This window comes from Lutra lutra, chromosome 9 (assembly GCF_902655055.1).
Source record: "Lutra lutra chromosome 9, mLutLut1.2, whole genome shotgun sequence".
In the NCBI taxonomy this organism is placed as follows: domain Eukaryota; kingdom Metazoa; phylum Chordata; class Mammalia; order Carnivora; family Mustelidae; genus Lutra; species Lutra lutra.
The window spans coordinates 12,845,645-12,871,875 of NC_062286.1; the positions used below are offsets into that span (position 1 = coordinate 12,845,645).

Here is a 26,231-nt window from a genome sequence, read left to right on the forward strand (position 1 = left end):
TGACTGAAATTAAAGTAAAAATTTAAAAAAACATTAATCCTTACAATTAAGGAGAACAAAACTCAAACAAATGGCAAGAAGTCAAGAGTTACATAAATATATAATAAAATCATGTTTTATTAAATATATAATAAAATAAAAAATGTTTTAAAATGTTTTCAGGGGGGGCACCTGGGTGGCTCAGTGGGTTAAAGCCTCTGCCTTCGGCTCAGGTCATGATCCCAGGGTCCTGGGATCAAACCCCGCATTGGGCTCTCTGCTTAGCAGGGAGCCTGCTTCCTCCTCTCTCTCTCTCTCTGCCTGCCTCTCTGCCTACTTGTGATCTCTGTCTATCAAATAAATAAATAAAATCTTTTAAAAAATGAAATAAAATGTTTTCAGGTTTACTGAGGGTGACTGAAGCCTCAGAAATCAAAAGTACAGCTAAGGGAGGGGGGGACTACTATATCTGAAATAGTAAAGGAATGTTCCTATACAGTCCAAACCCCCCCGCCCCCAGCACAACAGTGTTCCATGGGAATGGACGCAAATTTCCTACCTGCCTGATGGTGTTGCTAGATAGAAAATAAAATAGTGACATGAGAGTGCTTGATTATAAAGTCAGCAAAATCTACATCCAAGTGTGGAATTACAGGTTTGTTTGTATTTTCCTCAGAAAATCAGCATTTCAAAACATTTTTTGAAAAAAGCGGAGGGCATTAAAAGCTTTAACTCAGAGGACACTACCGTGTGGGAGGGTAGGATGGAAGGAGAGCATGCGTTCAATTCTTCCACTGCACATTCAGAGAGTAAACAAGTGGTGAACCTGACAGCAGTCACCTTGAGGCTGCCCTGGCGGGCGGGAAGCCCAGCCAATGAGGGGGCGCCCAATGGAAGAGCAGCAAGAATGGCCTTCAGCCAAGTACAGATCTCACTTTCTATTCTGAGCTGTACTTAAAGCTTGCTTCCCCTCTTGGCATACATCCTATCTTTAATAAAACAGAAGACAAAGTGGTCTGTGTGAGAAAGAGGCAAACCTCAGGAAATATTATCAATGACCCACCCCTGACCCCCAGTCAGGCAGAAACTCAGCTGCCCAGAATTCTCTTATGAATCTGCATGTGGTTTGTCCAGGATGCTGTATTTCCTGTAATCACTCCCACTCTACTCCCTGTCATTGGAGAAACAAGGACATCAGTGATACTGCATCCCCTCCCACTTGGCTCCTACCCTCCTCCCAATATGGCTTCCCAAGCTCATCCACAACAGAGTTGTTGCCTGGTAAGGTCAGTGCTCAATAAACATTTGATGAATGAATGACTGAGTGAATGAATGATCATTCATTCACTGCATGAAGGGGCATGATGAGACTTTGAAGCTTGACCCTGACCTTTGGGAAACTCTTCATACATTAACAATAACATACATGGTGGTTTATCATGAGCTAATATGGTTGGGCTTCCGTAAGACCCTCAGCAGGTCTCAGAATTGGTATGTTCTGGAGACAGTTTCAGATAAGTCTAGTAGTTCCTTAAAGCACAGTGTCAGAGGGATGCCCATGTTCAGCCCCTCTCTACTGGTATCAGAGGAATGTGTCTCTTGGCTATGATGTATGAAAAAGAAATCCATAGCAATAACAATAAACATTCATTGAGCATTTATGACTCTTCTAAGAGCTTCACACAGATAAACATATAGTTCTTTCAGAGGATTCAGGATTGTTATAATCTCCAATTTATAGATATGAAAAATAAGACCAAGAAGGGCTAAGATACCTACACAAGCCATACAGGTTGTAAATGACAGACCCAGGCATCTAATCCAGGCAGGCTAACACCAGAGCTTGCACTCTCAACAACTACACCGTACTGCCTCAAGAGGGGATGGGAGGAAACAGCCTGACTCCTGAGGGTAGATAGTGACTCCTGAGGGTAGATAGTGATGCTTGGAGATTTCAGAGACAAGTACATACACAAGGATAAATGTGCTTTACTCAAATTTACAAAATACTGTTATTGCAAAATCGCACTGAGTTCTTATTATGTACAGGGCATCCTGCTATACAAAGTGCCTTCTATGAGCTTTACATACATTCTTGTTAATCTTGACAGAAATCTTGTATTTTTCAGAGGAGGGAAGTGAGACTCAGATACCGGATTAGGTCATGTAACTGGCCTAGGAGATACGGGATGCAAACCCGTGTCTGTCTGACCATGAACACCTGAGCTCTTCCCACAGAAGCACATGGCTTCTCCAGGATGAGATGAAGGTGCCCTGTTTCCCAAACTGGATTCTTGAGATCCTTATGGCAACACATTGTAGTGTCTTGGATCTGACTCCCTGCCCCCATTCTTTCCTGGCTGGTTGTCCTTAAGGCTATTTATAAGCTCAAACATGACAATCAAGTGGAATTCAACTAAGGTATCCTGTCTTTTCCATTTCCAGTGAAATTGGCTTAAACATGATTCTCCATAGGATTGGTATCCCACATCTTTCCAATATCTCCAAGGAATTTTCCTTTGAGCATATGTAAACTTCTCAGGATCAATCTACTTTTCAGATACCTCCACATGAAATATCTGAAAGTATGGGGAATTTTGCCACCCATTCAGATGCTGGCTTTCCCACATCCCTCCTTTGATCAACAAGGAAACTTCCACCCTTGTTTTCTTACTGGATGTTTCTTTCTTCCCACATTCCACACAAGGATGATAATTTCTAGTTGGGTCTCTTCCAATGTAAGGAAAGTTTCTATACCTTTAATTTGTCCAGAATAGTGGGTTGAATCCCAGATTTTATCTTCCAATATTCCTCTTCATACTAAGAGTCAGGACTCACTTCTGGAATTTTTACATCCAAACAATAAGAAGACATGTTATCATGGAGGGGGGCCTATCTACTTCATTCTGTCTGAAGTCTTTACTTCCAGAAAAGGAATGGGATGCTATAGCAACTGAGTTTAATCATTACCAGGGAAATGGATGGCTCAGCTCTCCAACCTGCATGCATATTCTCATCCTTCCAAACCCTCAGCTTCCACATAATTCAAGCCAGATTCTTGTGACCAAAGCACAGTTTCCTAAGAAATATCTATCATCATTCCTCATAGCCAACAAAGGATATTTCCCCTCATCAGTCCCAGGATTCTGCTTCATATGTACTCCCCACTTGGACCTGGGTACTAATTTTTTCCATGGCTAGGTTCATCCCCACCAATGTGACATAATGTCCTGAGCCATTACCAGTATAATCGCCACAGGCCCAAGTACAGAGAGCAATTTGTGAGTGTGGTCACCAGTCATGTTCCAATGACTACCTCCTCCCAAAAGTAGAGGTGGAAGTCATATAGCTCTCTACTCTCCAGGTCCTCAACTGTCAGGAATTTGACCTCGGGTGGCTCAATCATACTGATAACATCATCTTCTCCAATCTGAGCTGTGGCCACCAGTGCTGCTCTTTTGTTCCAAGCTATTCCCTGAGAATAGACAATACCACTTCCTTTTACCTTTTGCCTAAAAATAATCTTTTTTATTAATGTACTGGAGAAATTCCTCAACTCTAGCTATCAGTTCAAATTCTTGTAGGAGAATTGTACCATAAATAATGGTTGTCACTCACTTCAGTCATCCTTTGGATCAGTCTCTCTACTTTTAAAACATCTTCAGAGGTACTAATGAGTTGGTTCATGGTTTTAAAAAATGACATGCAGATAGAAAGAAAACTTTCTTCCTTGGACTCCAAGGAAATTCTATCCAAATTACTCATTTCAAGCAATTTTATTAGCCCAATAGTCATGGAGAGAGATATTTGACACTTCGAGGTTGTAGATAGATTATGGTAGAGCCTTATAGATTTCCTGTCAGGTAGCTTCTTTCTCTGTCTGATGGATATTTCATCTCCATATTATAATGTCTATTCATAATTCACATTCCTTCTCCCCAGTGCCTGAGAATATTCCCTTATTTACACTACAAATGTCCTCTCCCAAGATATGTTTGCTAGTCACATGAATCCCAGTATGAGCCCAGTTACCTGAATATTATTGCTCAGTGATTTGATCAAAGATGAGCATATTTCCCAGGGACCTCCTAAGCTCTACTAGGACACATGAAATGCAAAGAAAGCATTGGGTACAGAGATTCCAGTTTCCAAGATTCCTTCATGCCTACTTTGCCAGAAGATTTCTTGAGCCAAAATGTTTGCAAAGTAGTGCATATAACTGACTTTCTTACTGAAATATGGAGAGAGAGAGAAGCTGAGACTGTGAAGATACCCTTAAAGTTGTTTCATAAATTCCCCCTGGCTTTGGGGTGTTATTTCAAGAACAAGTACAGTATAGGTTGTTTAATTTGTCTTCCCCTCTACCACAAAAGTCTTTAGCAGTCATTGTAAGAACAAATCTTGGCTCTATCCTAGGGTAAGAATTTTGTGTAAAATAGAGTTGGGTTTTGTATAAAATTGAAAGTTCATACTGACAAAAATTGTAACCCAAGTGTTATTTTATATGCTCTATCTTATGAAATAGCTCAAACCCAATTATACTTTCCAGTAATAAACCTGGAAGTAAGAGGGAGGGCAGCTGGCTTATGACTCATCTCTTAAAACCTACCTATGGTTTAGCTGACTTGTTTTTTGTGTGTGTGTTTGTTTTTCTTTTTAATCATAGCATGATTCCCCCAGTAATATCTTTGTTCTTCAATATATTGACTCTGATGTAGAATTCATTCCTTTTCCTTGATATCACAATATCTTCTATGTTACTCCATTAATTAATTAATTGATAGATAGATACAAAAATAGATCTTAAACAGATGTTTGTTGTTGTTCTGGGTTGAATTGTGACCCCCATCTCAAATGATGGTAGAATCCTAGCCCTTAGTAACTTATTATAATATAGAATAATGAATATGACCTTATTTGGAAAGAGGGACTTTTCAGATGATCAGGTTAAGATGAGGTCATCAGGGAGGGCCCTAATCCAATAAAAACGGGTCCTTATAAAGAAATGAGAAATTTGGACACAGAGATAGAGACACATAGACGGAAAATGGTGTGACAGCACAGGGAGATCACCACCTACAAGCCAAAGAATGCCTGAAGTGACCAGAAGCTGAGGCATAGATTCCACTTAAGATTCCTTTGAATGAACCAACCCTGACACCATCTTGATTTCACACTTCTCATCTGCAGAACTGTGAGACAATTTCTGTTATTTGAGGCACCCATTTTGTGATACTTTGTTACAGAAGCCCCAGAAAGCTAATACAGTTATGTGGCAGGTTTTACTGAACATGGAGTAACTAGTATGGCGGGGGGGGGGGGGGTGGGGGTGTTATACTGTCATGATAATAATAAATTAAAATTAAAAACTAAACGTCCCTTCTCTTTAAATGTCCTCAACTATTTTTGTCATATTAGACAATAGCTCTCTTTCACCATCTCCCATGTCCTTGCTGGGCTGCAAGCACACATTATTCATTATCTTAGCGCAGTGCTATAGCTGACCCTCCTGATTTCTAGACACTGACTAAATTCATGGCTTTAGGGTCTCAACCTCCACCTTCAAATGTTTCTCTGCCCACTGAAGTGCTCTTCTTCATTAGTAAATAGGTGTTTCCAGTAAAGATTCAAATCAGTCTTTATATGCACCTGCTTAACTGGTTGTCAAGCTTGCTACCCATCTCAGAGGCAGAGACTCTCTCTAAGGTCTAAGGCCGTCACTTTAGAGAGCCAAGCTGGTGACAAAGTCCCAGAAAAGATGAAGCCATTTCTCATATTAAGGCTCTGTTCTTACTCACTTCCTCCTCTTCCACTCAGCTGTTTTGTAAATCTCTCTCTTAAATAGCATACCTTTGTTTCTCTTTGCTGCCATATCTCTCATGGGGGCAATACTCTGACTATATTTGAGAATATTAGAAACCAGGCAGCACAGAAGCAGCCCAGAGTTCATCTCTGAAATGTCTTGGGCATTAATTAGAATAGATAAAGCATGACTTGCTGTTGTCTTGCATGAGTAATTTCAATTGTTTTCTTACACATTCTTCACTCTCTTCCCTTCCCTTTCTTTCTTCATAGTAGATGAACATTTACAAACTATAATGCTTCACTCAGTCAGTGAAATGTTTTCCATTATCTGGGCTGTGGGTAAGTATTTGTGATTCTTCATTCATTTTCCAGCTTGGAGGCCATCAGAGGTCAATGAGGCCACTCTTTCTACCAAGTCCTACACCTAATGGAAATCATTTTTATCCTCCTGACATTCACTTCAGATCAAAAATAAGGAAAACACATTTGGGATCATGAAACAGTGGTAGTAATCTGGAATTAGGATTCAAAAGTCCTAGGTCTGATTTTCAGCTTGGCAATATATTTTCTGTGTGATTTTTGAACAAGTTACTTAATCTCTCAAGACCTCAGTTCCTCTACCTGTACAATGGAGGTAATAATACCCATAATTGTTCTTCCAACTCAGTAACACTTTCCCTTGCTCCTCTTCCAGTTATCTGTGTCTCAATAAATAGCATATCTATTCTCTTAGGTCACTGTAGAAATATGTAGAGAGAGTTTTGATCCATACTCCTACTTCAACCCACCCTTCTCCAACTTATCACCAGGTATAGTTAAATCTACTCAATCTTCCTGCAAATAGTCCAGTTCTGTCCAGCTGTACTGCCAAAACTTTAGTCCAAGTGGCATAATCTGTTGCCTGTGACACTAAAAGGTTTTCCTAACTGATATCCCATTTAATCTCTCCAATATATCTTTAGGAGTATTTTTTAGAATATAATTCAGACCATGACAATTCTCAGATTAAATATCCTTTAAAAATGTCTTCCATTGTATATATACACCACATCTTCTTTATACATTCATCTATCAATGGACATTTAGGTTGCTTTCATCATTTGGCTATTGTAAGTAATGTTGCAATAAAGACCAGGGGTGCATGTATCCCTCTGAATTAGTGTTTTCATATTCTTTGGGTAAATACCCAGTGGTTTAATTACTGTATCATAGGGTAGTTCTACTTTTAATTTTTTGAGGAACCTCCATATTGTTCCCCACAGTGACTGGACCAGTTTGCAACCCCACCAATAGTGCACAAGTATATCTTTACCTCCACAGCCTCACCAACACCTGCTGTGTCTTGTGTTGTTGATTTTAGCCTTCTGACAGGTGTGAAGTGATATCACATTGTGATACACACACACACACACACACCTCAATGAAATACTATTCAGCCATAAAAAGAATGAAATCTTGCCATTTGCAACAACATGCTTGGATCTGGAGAATATAGTGCTAAGCAAAATAAACCAGTCAGAGAAAGATAAATACCATATGACTTCACTTATATGTGGAGTTTAAGAAACAGAACAAAAGAAAAAAGGAGAGACAAACCAAAAAATGGACTCTTAATTATAGAGAACAAATAGATGGTACCTGAGGGGAGGCAAGTGGGGAGATGGGTGAAATCAGTGAAGGGGAGTAAGAGTACATTTATCTTGATGAGCACTGAGTAATATATGGAATTGTTCAATCATCATCCTGTACACTGAAAGGAATAAAACACTGTATTTAACTCTACTGAAATTTTTTAAAATAATAAAAATTTAAATTAAAAAAATGTAAATAATAAAATAAAAAATGTCTTCTAGAGTAAGCTACTCTTTGCTCACAACGGTTTCAACCAGAGATGAAATAGAAGCTTAAGCCTCTGTGTTTGTTTTGCCCTGAAGAATATGTTAGGATGATTTTAATTAGATGCTCACCTTTAAAAATCAGATTTCACATAGAATTTAGACTAACATCTCTTGAAAAATTAGAAGATGTGGTCACCTGCATCTGATTTCTTATGGCAACAAGCATTTGGAGAAGAATAGTTATTCAAAATTTGGACAAGACATGCTTCTCCCACTTTGTCTCAATCCTCACCACTACTGTCTTCTAGGAGGCCCACTCATTACAGAATATACCTGCTTTATCTCAGTAGGCATTTGAGTCTCTTCTAGGAAAAGTGAGGGAAAAGAAGATGGATTTTTCCAGTTTTTATAGAGTGTCTAGCCTAATCAGAAGTTACTTCCTCATGTCTGGGGTGTATCCATGACTGCATATTTAGATATGGAGCCTTGTAAGTCTTTACTCTGAAAGACTATGCAGAACAAATGTTTATTGGGAAAGTGGCAATTATACATTTAATTTTCTTCAATAATAAACCTATTACATGCTAGAATGCAAATAACTGACAATACCAAGTGTTAGCCAAGATGCAAAGCAATAGGAATTCTCATTTATTGCTGGTAAAATGAAAAACAAAGTACCAATTTTGGAAGATAATCTTGCAGTTTCCTATAAAACTAAACACATTCTTACCATACTATCGCATAATCATACTCTGAGATATTTACTCAATTGATTTGAAAACATATGTCCAAAAGAAACTTGCATGTAAATATTTACAGTAGTTTCATTCATAATAACCAAAAACTGAAAGCAATCACGATGCCCTCCAATAGGTGAATGAATAAAAAAACTGTGGTACATCCATTCAATAGAATATTATTCACTGATGAAGATAAACAAGCTTTGAAACCACAAAAAAGACAGAGATGAATCTTCATCTATTTCTAAGAGGAAGAACCAAGGCTACATGCTCTATGGTTCCAATTATATAACAATGTGGAAAAGACCAAAGTAGATATGTAGGTAAATAGATTAATGATTGTCAGAGAGTAAACAGATACACAGTAAACTAGGTTCCCTCCCCCACACCGGCTGAGTGAAAAATAAAATATAACAATAAAGGGGTGCCTGTGTGGTTCAGCTGGTCGTGCATCTGGCTTTGGCTCAGATCATGATCCTGGGGTCCTGGGATCAAGTCTTTGGGATCGAGCCCCATATCAGACTCCCTGCTCAGCACAGAGTCTGCTTTTCCCTTTCCATATACTCTTCCCACCCCACCCCATTCTCTTTCTCTCTTGCTTCTCTCTCTCAAATAAATACATAAAATCTTTAAAAATATATGTATAATAAGAAAAAAAAAACACCTCTTCTAAAGATACGTCTTTTATTCTTAGCTAGGAATACCTGTTTCTTGATGCTATTCCTTAACTGGGATCAACCATATTAGTAGCCTACAACAATATGTGTACTCTCTATACACATACACTCTGTTAAAAGTTGGACTCAAGAATGTAACTTGAAACTGAGACTATAACCACCACATCATTCCACACTAAGTTTGGAATCTGCCTGAGGGAAGATTGTCTCTGAAGAATAGATTCCTTATCTATTTGCTTACTCACTTGCAAGCAGAGAAGCTTACCAACTTGCAGAGAGACTTTGAAGATAGCCCTGGGCCCAGAGCCCAAAGATTCATGAGGAAGCCAATGAAAGAGAGATATGGGTTGGAGACAATTGTAAACTTGAAACGCCAAAGGTAACTCTGTAATTTAAAGTATAACCTATTTCCATACCAATTTTTAGGATTATTTGTTCCAGCTCTTTGAAAAATGTTGATGGTATTTTGGTAGGGATTGCATTGGATGTGTAGATTGCTTTGGGTAGCATAAACATTTTAACAATATTTGTTCTTCCAACCCATGAGCATGGAATGTTTTCTATATCTTTGTGTCATCCTGAATCTCTTTTATAAGTGTTCTATAGTTTTATATAGAGTACAGGTCCTTTACCTCTTTGGTTAGGTTTATTACTAAGTGTCTTATGAGTTTTGGTGCAACTGTAAGTGGGATTGAATCATTAATTTCTCTTTGTTCTGTCTCATTTTTGGTTATAGAAATGAAACTGATTTTTGTGCATTGATTTTATATCCTGCCATGTTGCTGAATTCCTGTATAAGATTTAGCAATTTTTTGGAGGAGTTTTTTAGGTTTTTCACATAAAGTATCATGTTATCTGCAAAGAGTGAGAGTTTGACTTCTTTGACAATTTGGATAGACAGAGGAATGTTGAAAAAGAAAACCAAAGCTGATGGTATCACAGTTCTAGAAATTAAGCTGTATTCTAAAGCTGTAATTGTCAAGACAGTATGATAAGTGCACAAAAACAGACACATAGATCAACAGAACAGAATAGAGAACCCAAAAGCAGACCCTCAACTCTATGGTCAACTCATCTTTGACAAAGCAGGAAAGAATATTTAGTGGGAGAAAGACAGTCTCTTCAACAAATGGTGCTGGGAAAATTGGACAGCCAAATGCAGAAGAATGAAAGTGGACCATTTTCTTATACCATACTAAAAATTAAACTCAAAATGGATGAAAGGCCTAAATGTGAGGTAGGAATCCATCAAAATCCTAGAGGAGAACACAGGCAGTAATTTCTTCAACATCTTCCACAGCAACTTCTTGCAAGACACATCTCTAAAGGCAAGAGAAACAAAAGCAAGAATGAACTATTTGGACTTCATTAAGATAAAAAGTCCTGCACAGGAAAGGAAACAGTCAACAAAACCAAAAGAACCTACAGAATGGGAGAAGATATGTGCAAATGACATATCTGATAAAGGTTTATTATCCAAGATTTATAAAGAACTTATCCAACTCAACACCCAAAAAACAAATAATCCAGTCAAGAAATGGGCAGAAGACATGAACAGACATTTCTCCAGAGAAGACATACAGATGGACAACAGACACATGAAAAAAATGTTCAACATCACTCAGCATTGGGGAAATACAAATCAAAACCACAATGAGATACCACCTCACACCAGTAAGAAAGGTTAAAATTAACAAGTCAGGAAACAAATATTGGTGATGATGCAGAGTAAGGGGAACCCTCTTACACTGTTGATGGGAATACAAGCTAGACCAGTCACTCTGGAAAACAGTCTGGAGTTTCCTCAAAAAGTTAAATATAGAGCTACCCTATGACCCAACACTACTAGGTATACTAGGTATTTACCCAAAGGATACAAATGTTGTGATCTGAAGGGGCACCTATACACCAGTATTTACAGCAGCAATGTCCACAATAGCTAAACTATAGGAAGAGCCCAGATGTCCATTGACAGATGAATGTAGAAAGAAGATTATATATAGGGGGAGGAGTCAAGATGGCGGAGAAGTAGCAGGCTGAGACTACTTCAGGTAGCGGGAGATCAGCTAAATAGCTTATCTAAAGATTGCAAACACCTACAAATCCAATGGGAGATTGAAGAGAGGAAGAACAGCAATTCTAGAAACAGAAAATCAACCACTATCTGAAAGGTAGGACGGGCGGAGAAGTGAATCCAAAGCGACTGGAAGATAGACCGTGGGGGGGGGGGGGGGGTGGCTCCCGGCGAGCGGCGGAGCAACGGAGCAGAAAATCGGGACTTTTAAAAGTCTGTTCCACTGAGACACATCGCTCCAGAGGCTTAACTGGGGTGAAGCCCAGGCGGGGTCAGCGCGGCCTCAGGTCCCACAGGGTCACAGAAGGATCGGGGGTGTCTGAGTGTCACAGAGCTTACCGGTATTAGAATGGGGAAGCCGGCTACAGAGACAGAGCCTAGGAGTGACTCTCAGCTCGTGGTTACCTTGAACCGGTCGCAGGCTCAGGTCAGCTCGGAGCGCAGCCGGAGGCCAGGATGACGGGAGTGGTTGGGCGCTGTTCTCTGGGGGCGCATTGAGGAGTGGGGCCCCGGGCTCTCGGCTCCTCCAGGCCGGAGACCAGGAGGCCGCCATCTTCATTCTGGTCTTCCAGAAATCTATGGAAAGCGCTCAGGGAACAAAAGCTCCCGAAAGCAAACCAAACAAACGCTCAGGGAACAAACACTCCCGAAAGCAAACCAAACAAACCCGAGCTGATTACTCAGCCCGGCCCTGGGGTAAGGGCGGTGCAACTCTGCCTGGGGCAAAGACGCTTGAGAATCAGTACAAAAGGCCCCTCCCCCAAAAGATCAACGGGAAACCCAGCCAGGACCAAGTTCACCTAGCAAGGAGTACAGTTACAATACCAAGGAGAGCGGCGGATTTCCAGAGGAGAAGAAAGCAAAGCATGGAACTCATGGCTCTCTCCCCATGATTCTTTAGCCTTGCAGTTAATTTATTTTTTTTTCTTTTTCAATTTTTTTTCTCTTCTTCTGCTAAATTTTTTTAAATTTGACCATTTTCTTTTTTAAGGTTTTTTAAATAGTTTATCATATATATATATATATATATATATATATATATATTCCTTTTTATATTTTTTATCGGCTTTCTTTTTTTAATAGTTTTTTTTTTTTTCTTTCTGAACCCCTTTTTATCCCCTTTCTGCCCCCTCACGATTTGGGATCTCTTCTGATTTGGCTAAAGCATATTCTCCTGGGGTTGTTGCCACCCTTTTAGTATTTTACTTGCTCCTTCATATACTCTTATCTGGACAAAATGACAAGGTGGAAAAATTCACAACAAAAAAAAAAAAGAACAAGAAGCAGTACCAAAGGCTAGGGACCTAATCAATACAGACATCGGTAATATGTCAGATATAGAGTTCAGAATGATGATTCTCAAGGTTCTAGCCGGGCTTGAAAAAGGCATGGAAGATATTAAAGCAACCCTCTCGGGAGATATAAAAGCCCTTTCTGGAGAAATAAAAGAACAAAAATCTAACCAAGTTGAAATCAAAAAAGCTATTAATGAGGTGCAATCAAAAATGGAGGCTCTCACGGGGCGCCTGGGTGGCTCAGTGGGTTAAGCCGCTGCCTTCAGCTCAGGTCATGATCTCAGGGTCCTGGGATCGAGTCCCGCATCGGGCTCTCTGCTCAGCAGGGAGCATGCTTCCCTCTCTCTCTCTCTCTGCCTGCCTCTCCATCTACTTGTGATCTCTCTCTGTCAAATAAATAAATAAAATCTTTAAAAAAAAAAATGGAGGCTCTCACTGCTAGGATAAATGAGGCAGAAGAAAGAATTAGCGATATAGAAGACCAAATGACAGAGAATAAAGAAGCTGAGCAAAAGAGGGACAAACAGCTACTGGACCACGAGGGGAGAATTCGAGAGATAAGTGACACCATAAGACGAAACAACATTAGAATAATTGGGATTCCAGAAGAAGAGGAAACAGAGAGGGGAGCAGAAGGTATATTGGAGAGAATTATTGGAGAGAATTTCCCCAATATGGCAAAGGGAACAAGCATCAAAATCCAGGAGGTTCAGAGAACCCCCCTCAAAATCAATAAGAATAGGTCCACACCCCGTCACCTAATAGTAAAATTGACAAGTCTTAGTGACAAAGAGAAGATCCTGAAAGCAGCCCGGGAAAAGAAGTCTGTAACGTACAATGGTAAAAATATTAGATTGGCAGCAGACTTATCCACAGAGACCTGGCAGGCCAGAAAGAGCTGGCATGATATATTCAGAGTACTAAACGAGAAAAACATGCAGCCAAGAATACTATATCCAGCTAGGCTATCATTGAAAATAGAAGGAGAGATTAAAAGCTTCCAGGACAAACAAAAACTGAAAGAATTTGCAAATACCAAACCAGCTCTACAGGAAATATTGAAAGGGGTCCTCTAAGCAAAGAGAAACCCTCAAAGTAGTAGATCAGAAAGAAACAGAGACAATATACAATAACAGTCACCTTACAGGCAATACAATGGCACTAAATTCATATCTCTCAATACTTACCCTGAATGTTAATGGGCTAAATGCCCCGATCAAAACACACAGGGTATCAGAATGGATAAAAAAACAAAACCCATCTATATGTTGCCTACAAGAAACTCATCTTACACCCAAAGACACCTCCAGGTTTAAAGTGAGGGGGTGGAAAAGAATTTACCATGCTAATGGACATCAGAAGAAAGCAGGAGTGGCAATCCTTATATCAGATCAATTAGATTTTAAGCCAAAGACTATAATAAGAGATGAGGAAGGACACTATATCACACTCAAAGGAACTGTCCAACAAGAAGATCTAACAATTTTAAATATCTATGCCCCTAACGTGGGAACAGCCAACTATATAAACCAATTAATAACAAAATCAAAGAAACACATCGACAAGAATACAATAATAGTAGGGGATTTTAACACTCCCCTCACTGAAATGGACAGATCATCCAAGCAAATGATCAACAAGGAAATCAAGGCCTTAAATGACACAATGGACTAGATGGACATCACAGATATATTCAGAACATTTCATCCCAAAGCAACAGAATACACATTCTTCTCTAGTGCACATGGAACATTCTCCAGAACAGATCACATTCTTGGTCCTAAATCAGGTCTCAACTGGTATCAAAAGATTGGGATCATTCCCTGCATATTTTCAGACCACAATGCTCTGAAGCTAGAACTCAATCACAAGAGGAAATTTGGAAAGAACCCAAATACATGGAGACTAAACAGCATCCTTCTAAAAATGAATGGGTCAACCAGGGAATTAAAGAAGAATTGAAAAAAAATATGGAAACAAATGATAATGAAAACACAACGGTTCAGAATCTGTGGGACACAACAAAGGCAGTCCTGAGAGGAAAATATATAGCGGTACAAGCCTTTCTCAAGAAACAAGAAAGGTCTCAGGGACACAACCTAACCCTACACCTAAAGGAGCTGGAAAAAGAACAAGAAAGAAACCCTAAACCCAGCAGGAGAAGAGAAATCATAAAGATCAGAGCAGAAATCAATGAAATAGAAACCAAAAAAACAATAGAACAAATCAACGAAACTAGGAGCTGGTTCTTTGAAAGAATTAATAAGATTGATAAACCCCTGGCCAGACTTATCAAAAAGAAAAGAGAGAGGACCCAAATAAATAAAATCATGAATGAAAGAGGAGAGATCACAACGAACACCAAAGAAATACAGACAATTATAAGAACATACTATGAGCAACTCTACGCCAACAAATTTGACAATCTGGAAGAAATGGATGCATTCCTAGAGACATATAAACTACCACAACTGAACCAGGAAGAAAGGGAAAGCCTCAACAGACCCATAACCAGTAAAGAGATTGAAACAGTCATCAAAAATCTCCAAACAAACAAAAGCCCGGGGCCAGATGGCTTCCCGGGGGAATTCTACCAAACATTTAAAGAAGAACTAATTCCTATTCTCCCGAAACTGTTCCAAAAAATAGAAATAGAAGGAAAACTTCCAAACTCATTTTATGAGGCCAGCATCACCTTGATCCCAAAACCAGACAAGGATCCCAACAAAAAAGAGAACTACAGACCAATATCCTTGATGAACACAGATGCAAAAATTCTCGCCAAAATACTAGCCAATAGGATTCAACAGCACATTAGAAGGATTATTCACCACGACCAAGTGGGATTTATTCCAGGGCTGCAAGGTTGGTTCAACATCTGCAAATCAATCAATGTGATACAACACATTAATAAAAGAAAGAACAGGAACGATATGATACTCTCCATAGATGCTGAAAAAGCATTTGACAAAGTACAGCATCCCTTCCTGATCAAAACTCTTCAAAGTGTAGGGATAGACGGCACATACCTCAATATTATCAAAGCCATCTATGAAAAACCCACCGCAAATATCATTCTCAATGGAGAAAAACTGAAAGCTTTTCCGCTAAGGTCAGGAACACGGCAGGGATGTCCGTTATCACCACTGCTATTCAACATAGTACTAGAAGTCCTAGCCTCAGCAATCAGACAACAAAAGGAAATTAAAGGCATCCAAATCGGCAAAGAAGAAGTCAAACTATCACTCTTTGCAGATGATATGATACTATATGTGGAAAACCCAAAAGACTCCACTCCAAAACTGCTAGAACTTGTACAGGAATTCAGTAAAGTGTCAGGATATAAAATCAATGCACAGAAATCAGTTGCATTTCTCTACACCAACAACAAGACAGAAGAAAGAGAAATTAAGGAGTCCATCCCATTTACAATTGCACCCAAAACTATAAGATACCTAGGAATAAACCTAACCAAAGAGACTAAGAATCTATACACAGAAAACTATAAAGTACTCATGAAAGAAATTGAGGAAGACACAAAGAAATGGAAAAATGTTCCATGCTCCTGGATTGGAAGAATAAATATGGTGAAAATGTCTATGCTACCTAAAGCAATCTACACATTTAATGCAATTCCTATCAAAGTACCCTCCATTTTTTTTCAAAGAAATGGAACAAAGAATCCTAAAATTTATATGGAACCAGAAAAGACCTCGAATAGCCAAAGCAACATTGAAAAAGAAAGCCAAAGTTGGTGGCATCAGAATTCCAGACTTCAAGCTCTATTACAAAGCTGTCATCATCAAGACAGCATGGTACTGGCACAAAAACAGACACATAGATCAATGGAACAGAATAGAGAGCCCAGAAATAGACCCTCAACTCTATGGTCAACTCATCTTCGACAAAGCAGGAAAGAATGTCCAATGGAAAAAAGACAGCCTCTTCAATAAATGGTGTTGGGAAAATTGGACAGCCACATGCAGAAAAATGAAATTGGATCATTTCCTTACACCACACACGAAAATAGACTCAAAATGGATGAAGGATCTCAATGTGAGAAAGGAATCCATCAAAATCCTCGAGGAGAACACAGGCAGCAACCTCTTCGACCTCAGCCGCAGCAACATCTTCCTAGGAACATCACCAAAGGCAAGGGAAGCAAGGGCAAAAATGAACTATTGGGATTTTATCAAGATCAAAAGCTTTTGAACAGCAAAGGAAACAGTTAACAAAACTAAAAGACAACTGACAGAATGGGAGAAGATATTTGCAAATGACATATCAGATAAAGGGCTAGTGTCCAAAATCTATAAAGAACTTAGCAAACTCAACACCCAAAGAACAAATAATCCAATCAAGAAATGGGCAGAGGACATGAACAGACATTTCTGCAAAGAAGACATCCAGATGGCCAACAGACACATGAAAAAGTGCTCCATATCACTCGGCATCAGGGAAATACAAATCAAAACCACAATGAGATATCACCTCACACCAGTCAAAATGGCTAAAATTAACAAGTCAGGAAATGACAGATGCTGGCGAGGATGTGGAGAAAGGGGAACCCTCCTACACTGTTGGTGGGAATGCAAGCTGGTGCAACCACTCTGGAAAACAGCGTTGAGGTTCCTCAAAATGTTGAAAATAGAACTACCCTATGACCCAGCAATTGCACTGTGGGTATTTACCCTAAAGATACAAACGTAGTGATCCGAAGGGGCACGTGCACCCGAATGTTTATAGCAGCAATGTCTACAATAGCCAAACTATGGAAAGAACCTAGATGTCCATCTACAGACGAATGGATAAAGAAGATGTGGTATATATACACAATGGAATACTATGCAGCCATCAAAAAAATGAAATCTTGCCATTTGCGATGACGTGGATTGAACTAGAGGGTATCATGCTTAGCGAAATAAGTCAATCGGAGAAAGACAACTATCATATGATCTCCCTGATATGAGGGAGAGGAGATGAAACATGGGGGGTTGAGGGGGTAGGAGAAGAATAAATGTAACAAGATGGGATTGGGAGGGAGACAAACCATAAGTGACTCTTAATCTCTCAAAACAAACTGAGGGTTGATGGGGGGAGGGGGTTTGAGAGAGGGGGGCGTGGGGTTATGGATATTGGGGAGTGTATGTGCTATGGTGAGTGCTGTGAAGTGTTTAAACCTGGCGATTCCAGACCTGTACCCCTGGGGATAAAAATATATGTTTATAAAAAATAAAATTTAAAAAAAGGTTATATATATATACATATATATATATGTATATATATATAACTCATCCATTAAAAAGGATTAAATCTTACCATTTGCAATGACGTGGATGGAACTGGAAGGTTTATACTAAGCAAAAGAAGTCAATCAGAGAAATACAATTATCATATTGTTTCACTCACATGTGGAATTTAAGAAACAAATCAAAGGATCATAGGGGAACAGAGGAAAAATAAAATATGACAAAATCAGAGAGGGAAACAAATCCTAAGAGACTCTTAAATATAGGAAACAAGCTGAGGGTTGCTGGAGGGATAGTGGGTGTGGGGATGGGGTAACTGGGTGATGGGCATTAAGGAGAGCATATGATGTAATGAGCTTTGGGCATAAATGCAACTGATGAATAACTGAACTCTACATCTGAAACTAATGTTACCCCATATGTTAATTAATTTAAATAAAATAAGATAATTTTAAATATAAAATAAATAATGTATGGCCTAAATGCTAGTTTCTACACAACCAGAGTAGCCACTTATCCTCCCTTAAGGAAGAGCTACTATATGGTGGAAAGAGATATAGAAGTTCCCTCCCTGGTACTTTCCTAAGTTGGAAGAACATGGGGAGAGAAGAGCTTCCCATCCATTTCCTTTTCACCCAGCCAAAGGAATCTTGCAATTTCACATGTAAGCATTGGCAAATCGATGGTAAGTAAGGTCTGTAATGGAGATACTGCATGTTAAATATTTGATGCAAGATTTGCAATGACCAGAGAACCCTAATACAATGATGGTGGGAACAGAGAAGTTTGCATATACATGTACAATAGGTATATTGTAAGGATTTTACATTTCTCTTTGCTTCCCAATTCCTGACCATCTCCCATTTTTCCACACCCACCCACCCTCAACGTATGCACATACACAAATCACAAACTGAGAACAGTTTTGTTGCTTGAGTTAGGCAAAACGGTATCACATCTATAAAAGCACACTGCCAGGAGAGGTCATTGGCCATCGATATCCAACAGGGAACAAGATGCTTCTGTGCCATATAAGGTAACCAACTGTCTAGGTTTACCTGGGACTGAGGGGGTTCCCAAGACATAGGACTTGCTGAGTTAAAACTGGTTAAGTCCTGGGCAAATCAGGATAAGTTAGTCATCCTAACATTTTAGGCAAGTGGATAGATGAACAGCTCTAATCTTTATTACCTTAGACTTATCCCAGTAATCTCAGGTTCAAAGCATATACTCAGAAGAGTCAAATTCCTCTATGACCAACATAGAGAATGATATTCTTTCCTCCCTTTACTCTTTGGCAAGCAGAGCAGTACACCAGGCCCCTGCTGTGTGTCTGCTGAAAAATGTTCAGGAAAGAAAATAATAATTACAGTGACTTCTTGCTTTAAATTGCTTTTTATAACCTTCCCCATTCCCACATCCACAAAAATCAAGGCAGTGGGAATGATATGTAGAAATCATACATCCTTATGCTCACAGATTCAGGATAGACTCAGAGAGGAGAATGGCTCCTGGGAAGGCAAAAGAAAATATTTCTTGGTGGGGGAGAGAGGGCAGAAGGATGATTCCTTTGTCAAATAAAGAGATGCTATGAAGAAAGTAGAATAAATTAGGTGCCTGGATGTCTCAGTTGGTTAAGCATCTGATTCTTGGTTTCAGCTCAGGTCATCAGGACATGATTTCATGGGTCGGGGGATCGAGCCCCGTGTCAGGTTCTGTGCTCAGTGGAGACTCTGTTTGAGATTCTCTCCCTCTGCCTCTTCCCCCCTCAAATAAATAAATCTTTAAAAAGAAAGGTAGAATAAATTACATTAGTACACTCCAAAGAAAATACAGTGTGCTAAGAAAATACAGGAAACTGAATAAGAACAGAAGAAACAAGTCAAGATGTGAGATGACAATCCTGTAAATTTTCACAAGGCAAAGTCAACAACCATCTTAGGCAAATTATATTTAAAAAAGGAAATATTGGCAAGTGTGAAGATAACAGTTTTGGGGGCAATGAGGATCAAGACTATGCAAAGACAAATCATGCCAGACATGTGGTTATTTTTAATTTGGAAATTATGAATCAGAAGAAGGAAAAACATAACTGTAATAGATCTTGATTTTTATTAAGTGCTTGACATCATCTAATGAAATCACACTTGAAACATTCATCGAAATTGTCTCAGATTAAAGCAGAAATTGCAAAGGAAGATGTGTGGGAAATAGCAATTAACTAGGTCTCTTGGGAGGTGAGTGGTTAGATAATGTCAAGTCTGGTGCTGGGTCCAGCTCAGTTTGTGTCTTCATTAATGGTGTGGTGAAGATAGCCACAATGATTGAACTAAACCCCTCACCCTGGATTAACTGGTGGTGGGAGGGGTGGAAACTAGGTTGGGGTATTTGTTAAAAACATATTTGTGAGGACAGATTGACTCATCCTTTAGCACCAAGATGCTTATACAACAAAATGAGCAGTAGCAATTCAAGGTCAAGTTTAATTCTGAACCAACACTTCCAATAGACTGAAGGATCTGCAATTTCCATGAGAACATAGTTTTGTTTTTTTTGGTATAGTTTGGTTTGGTTTATGACTATAAGCTCTTCTGAAGAGTTTTGCTATAAAAGAAATAGCTGGAGAGAAATAAAAGTTCCAAAAAGGCTTTAATTTTTTTTTTCTTAAGGGGGAAAATTACAACTGTTTTGTTGTGGTGGTGGTGGTTGTGGTGGTGGTGGTTTTTCTGACGGGAATCATGTAGTAGAGAAAACATGGAATTTGAGAGGAAGAGGAAAGAATGCTACAACAATTGTATTGAGTAGACAAAAAGGCTCAGCCTTCCTAAGATTGCTGATAGTTTACCTGTATTAATGGGGAATATTGGGGGAGGGTGGATGGGTGGATATGTAGTAATGGGGCATGAGAGAGTTTGCTTCTGATTGCTCTATTTTCAGGGATATAAAGTACTGCTACTAGACTGTGACCTACAGACAGGCACTGATCCACCAACCATGGGATTCTGGCTTTCAGTGAAATGAAGATACAAACTTATGTGTTTAGAAAGTATTGAGGCAATTTTTCAGAATGTTTGATGTCTGTTGAATATGGAATCTTAACAATGTTATAATATTACACTACATGTTTTTAAAGATTTTATTTATCCACCTGAGAGAGAGAGAGAGAGAGAGAGAGAGAGAAAACACACTGAGGGAGAGGGAGAAGCATATACCCCGCCAAGCAGGGAGCCTGACATAGGGCTCAATCATGACCAGAACCAAACGCAGACACTCAACTGACTGAACCACCCAGATGCCCCAACTGTATGTTAACTAACTAGAATTTAAATAAAAACTTTAAAAAATTAGGCTTACAGTTTTGCTCTTTTTCTTCTTTTTCTTTTTTTGTACACCAGAATATATACCTATTGTATTTTACCGAAGAAAGATATTGGAAATTTTTAAAATTTAGAAATTAAAAATGAGCAACATATTAGAAAAAGAAAGAAAGGAAGGAAGGAAGGAAAAAAGTAATAAAAGAAAAGGAAGAAGAGGGCACCTGGGTGGCTCAGTGGGTTAAGCCGCTGCCTTCGGCTCAGGTCATGATCTCAGAGTCATGGGATCGAGCCCCGCATCGGGCTCTCTGCTCAGCAGGGAGCCTGCTTCCTCCTCTCTCTCTGCCTGCCTCTCTGCCTGCTTGTGATCTCTCTGTCAAATAAATAAATAAAATCTTTAGAAAAAAAAAAGAAAAGAAAAGAAAAGGAAGAAGAAAATAAAAAAGAAAGAAAGAAAGAATTGTCCTTCCCCACTCACAGTTTGAGAAGCACCGATAGGGCTCAAGGCCACCACCAACTCAAAAGTGGGGATGAATGAACAGGTGTTAGAAATCTGAGGCCAGAAGATATGTGAAATAATCAGAGAAATGCAAGAACAAATGGACTACTGTGGGGGCTCCTGAAGTGTGGTTATTAGAGGAGCAGCATCTAAAAACTTTTTAGAAATGCAAATTCTCTACTTCTACCCTGAATCACTGAATGAGAAACTTCGCAATATGTTTCTATGAAGTCCTCCAAGAAACTCTGATACATACAAATGTTGAGAATCACCGGATTTGAGAAATGTAGTAGAATTAGTGGAAATAGCACCGACTTCACTGAGATTAGAATTCATAAATTTAAAGTGAGTTCAGAAAGCACAGCTCAGAATTTTTATCCTTCTGACACCTCCATTTTAGGACTTCTGACTTATAGAATTGTCAGATAATAAATTTGTCTTGTTTTAAGTCACTAATTTTGTGGTTGTTTGTTACAGCAACAACAGGAACCCATATGAATGTACATGATCTTCCACATTCTTTCTTCCCCACCCATAGTTTGGGCACAGAGGATCCAGTAGAGGACCCCAAATCCCTGATGGACAATGGAACTAGAATGGTAGCAGCCTGGGTCCTGGCATCACTACTTAAGAAACCACCTGTCTTAAACTGAAATGTGAAAGAGAATTAAACACCTATTCTGTTAAAACTTTGAATCTATCTTAGAGGACCTAGCGGAAACTGACTAATATTGGTGGTGAGATTATGAGTGTCTTGATGGGAGTAAGAAGCAATAAGGAGTCTGCTCAGAAGCACATAGAATGCTGCGGCTCTCTCTTTGATTCTGTCAATGGTGTTACGGAGGTCACAAGAGATCTGGTAATATTTATTTATAGTAACTACAGCCTTGGTAAGACTATGACCACATCAAAGAAAAATAATTAGCATATATATTAATAAGGGGTTTTTTGTAGTCTTACTGTGAATGGTAATTGATTGTGCCCTATAACTTCATGCCTTGATTAGATGTGAGATATATGAAAGCATTACTCATTCTTAAGTACTTAATGAGGAGGATGTAAGTTCTCTATGCTTTTACTTGGGACACTATTGACTACGGGGAAGACAAAAGATTGAAGTTCAAGCAAATCAAGTGAACCCAGCTGGCTTAAGAGGGTAAGTGTTAATCAATAAATGTACAGAATCCATGTTCTTTCAGATCTGTCTTCAGACTTAATTTGTTTTTCCTTGTAGACTATCTGGAAAAACACATATCCATTTGCACCAAGCTACATTCTGTCTGCCTTCTACATCTCCCAAGTTCAGTTTCACCAAAACATTAATTGCCCCTTTGCTCTTAAACCCACATTGGCCTGAGCAATGGATACACCTCAAAATCCTAGGAAGCATGGCCACAGAAGTGGAAACAGATTTCATAAATTGGAACAATTGAAGTGTTTATATGGAATAGTGTCTAAGACAATGGGGGAAATTCACATTAAACTCTGTCACTTAAAACCAGATTGTAAGTAGTCAAAAATAATTCTGCAGTGTTAGCCTAGATTAAATAGACAAATGATAGTGATAGTTAGTATATGCTTTGTTCTGAAATTTTAAGAGATGAATCGTTGACATTTAAATGGGGACAGTGGAGACAACCCGAAGAGGAGTCAAGATGGCGGAGAAGTAGCAGCTGAGACTACTTTGGGTAGCGGGAGATCAGCTAAATAGCTTATCTAAACATTGCAAACACCTACAAATCCAACGGGAGATTTAAGAGAAGAAGAACAGCAATTCTAGAAACAGAAAATCAACCACTATCTGCAAGGTAGGACTGGCGGAGAAGTGAATCCAAAGCGACGGGAAGATAGATCGCGGGGGGAGGGGCCGGCTCCTGGCGGAGCAACGGAGCAAAATCAGGACTTTTAAAAGTCTGTTCCGCTGAGGGACATCACTCCAGAGGCTTAACTGGGTGAAGCCCAGGCGGGGTCAGCGCGGCCTCAGGTCCCACAGGGTCGCAGAAGGATCGGGGGTGTCTGAGTGTCGCAGAGCTTACTGGTATTAGAACGGGGAAGCCGGCTACAGAGACAGAGCCGAGGAGTGACTCTCAGCTCAGGGTTGCCTTGAACCGGTCACAAGCTCGGTCAGCTCAGAGCGCGGCCGGGGGGCAGGGTGACGGGAGTGGTTGGGCGCTGTTCTCTGGGGGCGCACTGAGGAGTGGGGCCCCGGGCTCTCGGCTCCTCCGGGCCGGACACCGGGAGGCCGCCATCTTCACTCCCGTCCTCCAGAACTCTACGGAAAGCGCTCAGGGAACAAAAGCTCCCGAAAGCAAACCCAGCAAACCCGAGCAGATTACTCAGCCCGGCCCCAGGTAAGGGCGGTGCAACTCTGCCTGGGACAAAGATGCTTGAGAATCACTACAACAGGCCCCACCCCAGAAGATCAACGGGAAACCCAGCCAGGACCAAGTTCACCTACCAAGGAGTGCAGTTTCAATACCAAGGAGAGCGACGGAATTCCAAGGAGAAGAAAGCAAAGCACGGAACTCATGGCTTTCTCCCCATGATTTTTTTGCCTTGCAGTTAATTTAATTTTTTTTTTCTTTTTCAATTTTTTTTTCTCTTCTTCTGCTTAATTTTTTTAACTTTTACCGTTTTCTTTTTTAACGTTTTTTAAATAGTTTATCTAAGATATATATTTTTTTTCCTCTTTTTATATTTTTTCTTTATCGGCTTTCTTTTTTTAATAGTTTCTTTTTTTTTTCTTTCTGTACCCGTTTTTATCCCCTTTCTCCCCCCTCACGATTTGGGATCTCTTCTGATTTGGCTAAAGCCTATTTTCCTGGGGTTGTTGCCACACTTTTAATATTTTACTTGCTCCTTCATAAACTCTTATCTGGACAAAATGACGAGGCGGAAAAATTCACAACAACAAAAAAAAAAAGAACAAGAGGCAGTACCAAAGGCTAGGGACCTAATCAATACAGACATTGGTAATATGTCAGATATAGAGTTCAGAATGACGATTCTCAAGGTCTAGCCGGGCTTGAAAAGGGCATGGAAGATATTAAAGCAACCCTCTCGGGAGATATAAAAGCCCTTTCTGGAGAAATAAAAGAACTAAAATCTAACCAACTTGAAATCAAAAAAGCTATTAATGAGGTGCAATCAAAAATGGAGGCTCTCACTGCTAGGATAAATGAGGCAGAAGAAAGAATTAGCGATATAGAAGACCAAATGACAGAGAATAAAGAAGCTGAGCAAAAGAGGGACAAACAGCTACTGGACCACGAGGGGAGAATTCGAGAGATAAGTGACACCATAAGACGAAACAACATTAGAATAATTGGGATTCCAGAAGAAGAGGAAACAGAGAGGGGAGCAGAAGGTATGTTGGAGAGAATTATTGGAGAGAATTTCCCCAATATGGCAAAGGGAACAAGCATCAAAATCCAGGAGGTTCAGAGAACCCCCCTCAAAATCAATAAGAATAGGTCCACACCCCGTCACCTAATAGTAAAATTGACAAGTCTTAGTGACAAAGAGAAGATCCTGAAAGCAGCCCGGGAAAAGAAGTCTGTAACGTACAATGGTAAAAATATTAGATTGGCAGCAGACTTATCCACAGAGACCTGGCAGGCCAGAAAGAGCTGGCATGATATATTCAGAGTACTAAACGAGAAAAACATGCAGCCAAGAATACTATATCCAGCTAGGCTATCATTGAAAATAGAAGGAGAGATTAAAAGCTTCCAGGACAAACAAAAACTGAAAGAATTTGCAAATACCAAACCAGCTCTACAGGAAATATTGAAAGGGGTCCTCTAAGCAAAGAGAGACCCTCAAAGTAGTAGATCAGAAAGAAACAGAGACAATATACAATAACAGTCACCTTACAGGCAATACAATGGCACTAAATTCATATCTCTCAATACTTACCCTGAATGTTAATGGGCTAAATGCCCCGATCAAAACACACAGGGTATCAGAATGGATAAAAAAACAAAACCCATCTATATGTTGCCTACAAGAAACTCATCTTACACCCAAAGACACCTCCAGGTTTAAAGTGAGGGGGTAGAAAAGAATTTACCATGCTAATGGACATCAGAAGAAAGCAGGAGTGGCAATCCTTATATCAGATCAATTAGATTTTAAGCCAAAGACTATAATAAGAGATGAGGAAGGACACTATATCACACTCAAAGGAACTGTCCAACAAGAAGATCTAACAATTTTAAATATCTATGCCCCTAACGTGGGAGCAGCCAACTATATAAACCAATTAATAACAAAATCAAAGAAACACATCGACAAGAATACAATAATAGTAGGGGATTTTAACACTCCCCTCACTGAAATGGACAGATCATCCAAGCAAATGATCAACAAGGAAATCAAGGCCTTAAATGACACAATGGACCAGATGGACATCACAGATATATTCAGAACATTTCATCCCAAAGCAACAGAATACACATTCTTCTCTAGTGCACATGGAACATTCTCCAGAACAGATCACATTCTTGGTCCTAAATCAGGTCTCAACCGGTATCAAAAGATTGGGATCATTCCCTGCATATTTTCAGACCACAATGCTCTGAAGCTAGAACTCAATCACAAGAGGAAATTTGGAAAGAACCCAAATACATGGAGACTAAACAGCATCCTTCTAAAAATGAATGGGTCAACCAGGGAATTAAAGAAGAATTGAAAAAAAATATGGAAACAAATGATAATGAAAACACAACGGTTCAGAATCTGTGGGACACAACAAAGGCA

The 26,231-nt window shown here is 39.5% G+C and overlaps 1 long non-coding RNA gene across 1 annotated transcript; it reads left to right on the forward strand.

Annotated features, from left to right (window-relative positions):
* Positions 1-1,168: 1,168 nt before the first annotated feature.
* LOC125109398 (uncharacterized) lies at positions 1,169-20,676 on the forward strand. The gene is made up of 3 exons (XR_007130218.1): positions 1,169-1,260; positions 6,055-6,123; positions 20,595-20,676. It is a non-coding gene; the product is annotated as an uncharacterized LOC125109398 (long non-coding RNA).
* Positions 20,677-26,231: the final 5,555 nt, after the last annotated feature.